We start from the raw sequence: 4,575 nt of genomic DNA, 5'->3' as shown, positions 1-4,575 counted from the left end.
TGCCTCCTCCAACCGCCACACGCCCACCCCCTACCGCGCTGTCGCCCACAGTCTCCGCACTGGCCACCGCCCCGCCGGTCAGCCTCGTCGTGGCCGTCGGGGCGCGCCCTCCTAGGCACTCGAGCATACGGGCGCCAACGCCCGCAACCCCGATAACCCGCCCCGCTATGGCCTTGTGCCACTGGGCCGTGGGGCCCAGCTCCCCCAAAGTTTTTTTAAATAAAATTAATTAATTAATTAATTGGTTAATTAACTTAATTAATTAGGTTTAACTAAACTAATGAACTAGATTAGTTAATTAAAATAGGTAGTTAAATAAATGTGTGTATGACAGGGGGCCCCACACCCTGTTTGACCAGTCAACATTGACTGGTCAACCTGGACCCCCCTGGCCCACCTGTCAGCCACTGGGTGCACTTTTGCGTACACTGTGCTGGGTGCTCCTAGCGTTTTAATCATTATTTTCGAATTACTATTAATTTCAGAATATTTAAAACTTTGAAAAATCATCGAAATTAATCCGTAAATCAGATAAAAATGTTTTCTACATGAAAGTTGCTCAGAAAAATCCAACGAATCCGAATGCACGGTCCGTTTACCTGTCAGATGCCTCTAACTATCTGAACATGGAACATTCCCCCCCGGTCATCTGTCTGACAGAGGTCCGGAACCGGGAAAACGTTCTCGGTTAAATCCCCCCTTCATCTTTATCGTGTAGCCATACGTTAGGTCAGACCCGGCCCAGTGTATTGCCATGTTATGCTTTGTTTGCTTTATATTTATTGTTTCTTCCCCCTCTTCTCTCCGGTAGACCCCGAGATCGATGCTGCCCCTGTGATCGACTATGTCTCTGATGACCCTTCTTCCTTTACAGCAGAGCTTCCAGGCAAGCCCCCCTTTGATCATCCCGATATCGCCCATTCCATGCTCTCATGCTTGCATTAGATTTTGCTATTGTTATTGTTTGCGCCTATCTGATGCATAGCCTTCTTTTGTAACATGCTAATTGTACCTTACCTGCTTTATCCTAAACTGCTTATTATAGGTTGGTTAGTGATCCATCAGTGACCCCCACATTGTCCTAGTTGCCCCGCTTTAGGTTTGATGACTCGATCAACGTGATCGACATCCAGGCCCCGACACCGCACATCACCCCCTAGTTGTATGACTCTGCAGAGTTACTATCGAGTGCCGAGGGTGACACCTCATACATCACTCCTAATGAGATCTCTGTAGTGTAGCTATTCGTTCGTGATCATCGAGGGTGATTTCCTCCTTAACCACTTCCGATACGACTCTGTCGTGCAACCCCTCAAGTGTGAACCTCGAGGGTGGTTCCTCTTACGTTCACCTTGATGACTACATTGAGTGGAATCCATCGAGGGTGGTTCCTCAGGGTTCCCCTTGGCATTAGACACACAATTACTATGGTTACTATGACTTTACACTGAACCATGTTACTAAAGACAGGTCGGCCCTGAGAGGTACCCGCGCGAGCTTAATTGCGAGTGATGTGGAGTCGGGTTGACCTGGAAGGTGCCCGCGAGATAATTACGAGGCGTGGCCGGTCATTCTTAGCCCTTGCCGCAAGTCCTCGAGACGGGGTGACGGGGTCACATCGATCATGAGTCTCTGCTCGCTACCGCGTGCTCCTAATCCACTACGATTTGGATATTTGATCCGAGGGGCCTCTAGCCTGATAGCACTAACCATCACGTGGGCATAGTATGGGTGTTCTGCGTCGTATGCATCAGCCGAAGCTTAATAGACGTCAATGAGTGAGTGGTGCGCGTCTGGTTGGACTGCGTAAGCACCTGCCTTTTTAAGGAGGTAGCTAGGTCTGCTCACCGGCCGCGTTCGCAATGTGCAGGAGTTCCCGAGGTGATGGTCCATGACCCCTGGGGGCATAGGTTTAGTCCGGCGTACTGACCTCTCTGTTAAGCCTAGGTCGGGTTGTGGCGTATTGTTTGGCCGAGGCCGGGCATGACCCAGGAAAGTGTGTCCGACCGGAGTTAATCGAGCATGGTGGGTAAGTTGGTGCACCCCTACAGGGAAGAAAACATCTATTGATAGCCTATCCTACGGCAACGGACACTTGGAGTTGTATTCCAATCGATACAACTAGAACTGGATACTTGAGATGAGAAATGGATAGTATGGCTCTGGGATTGCTTTCTCGTAGGGAGTCGAGGGAGGATCTCTTGGCGAGGTTGATGACACTACTACTACTTTACTTTATGCTACTCTTATCTCTTCTGATGCTGCAAGATGCTTGAAGCTGCTTGAAGATGCTAGTCTTCGATAGGCTAGGCTTTCCCCTTCTCTTCTGGCATTCTGCAGTTCAGTACACAGATACTACCCATTTCATTAATACCGATGCATATGTAGTGTAGATCCTTGCTTGCGAGTACTTTGGATGAGTACTCACGGTTGCTTTGCTCCCCTTTTTCAACCTCTTTCCATTCTTCTCGGATGCTGCAACCAGAATGTGGAGCCCAGGATCCAGCACAACACTCCGCGCCAAAAACAAGACAGCCGCATTGGCCCTCGAGGCATTATCGGAAGCCCTCGCGGCCGAGGAACTGACTGCGCTGCGCTCCATGGTGGATAGGGACGACATGATACTTGATAAGAGATCCAAGTCTACCTCCTTTAAACCAGCAGATGAAACAGTCAAAATCCAAGTCCATCCAACGGACCCTACAAAAACAGCCACTATCGGGGCACGGTTAAGCCCCGCCGTGGACGCCGCACTACGAGATTTCCTGCGCGAGAACTGCGACATATTCACCTGGCATCCCTCAGATATGCCAGGAATCCCACGCAGGCTGGCCGAGCACAGCCTCAATATCCGAAAAGGATTCAAGCCGGTCAAGCAGGCTCTTCGGCATTTCTCTGAACCTAAGAGACAAGCTATGGGAGAGGAACTAGCCAAGTTATTGGAGGCCGGATTCATTAGAGAAATAAAACACCCGGACTAGCTAGCAAACCTGGTGATGGTACCAAAGAAGGATAAATCTTGGCGCCTGTGCGTCGATTTCAAGGACCTCAACAAGGCATGCCCAAAGGATCCCTTCCCCCTCCCCCGCATTGATCAAATTATCGATGCTACCGCAGGACATGACTCATTGTGTTTCCTCGATGCATACTCCGGCTACCACCAAATTAAGATGGCGGAGCCCGACCAAGCCGCAACGGCATTCATCACACCATACAGCCCCTTCTGCTTCAACACAATGCCCTTTGGGCTCAAAAACGCCGGCACAACATATCAGCGCATGATTCAGACATGTCTGGCAAACCAGATCGGCAAAACAGTGGAGGCATATGTAGATGATGTGGTCGTCAAAACTAAGCATGTCGACTCTCTAGTAGATGACTTGAGACTCACATTCAACAACCTCCGAACATATGACATCAAGCTCAACCCGGAAAAATGCGTTTTCGGCGTGCCTGCCGGAAAGCTCCTGGGCTTCATTGTATTCGGCAGAGGAATTGAAGCAAATCCGGCCAAGATCCGAGCTCTGTCACAGTTGGATATCCCAACAGACCTCAAACAAATCCAGAAATTAACCGGATGCGTGGCGGCTCTAAGCTGCTTTATCTCCCGCCTGGGAGAAAAGGCATTACCCCTTTATCGCCTCCTTCGGCGCACCGAACACTTTGAGTGGACGGACGCCGCCACAGCCGGATTGGAAGAAATAAAAGCCATATTGGCAACCAACCCGGTCCTGGCCGCGCCAAACATTGGCGAAGCAATGCTGTTATACATTGCGGCAACTCATCAAGTTGTGAGCGCAGTGCTCGTCGTCGAACGAGAAACGGACAGACATAAATTCCCCCCTTCAAAAGCCGGTCTACTATGTATCCACTGTCCTTACTCCATGCAAGTCATGGTACCCGCATTATCAAAAGATAGCATACGCGGTATTCATGGCATCCCGGAAGCTGCGACACTACTTTCAAGAGTGTTTGATAACAGTAGCCTCGGAAGTTCCACTTAATGATATTATAAACAACCGCGATGCCACGGGCCGTATTGCCAAATGGGCCATTGAGCTCCTCCCGTCCGACATAACTTACAAACCGCAGCGAGCCATTAAGTCACAAGTATTGGCCGACTTTCTCGCCGAATGGACAGAAGCCGAACTCCCTAAAGAGTACGACGCATATTCCAATTGGATCATGCACTTCGACGGCTCCAAAATGTTGGCTGGTCTGGGGGCTGGCGTCATTTTGACGTCCCCAACCGGAGATATAGTTCAATACGTAGTCCCGATAATGTATACGGACTCCAACAACGCAGCCGAATATGAGGCCCTTTTACATGGTCTCTGGATGGCAGTATCCATGGGCATTCGACGCCTAGAGGTGCGGGGGGATTCGAACCCTTTCAATATCCCAAATAAATGGAGACTTTGACGCCAAGGATCAAAAAAATGGCGGCCTATCGCAACGCTGTCCTAAAAATGTCAGCTCGGTTTGAGGGGCTCGAATTTCATCATGTGGCTCGAGAAAACAATCAGGCGGCGGATATCCTCACCCGCATCGGCCAAAACGCGACGCGGTCCCCCC

Source organism: Triticum aestivum, chromosome 4A, assembly GCF_018294505.1.
Source record: "Triticum aestivum cultivar Chinese Spring chromosome 4A, IWGSC CS RefSeq v2.1, whole genome shotgun sequence".
NCBI lineage: Eukaryota > Viridiplantae > Streptophyta > Magnoliopsida > Poales > Poaceae > Triticum > Triticum aestivum.
Note: the sequence above shows the minus strand (reverse complement) of the source record.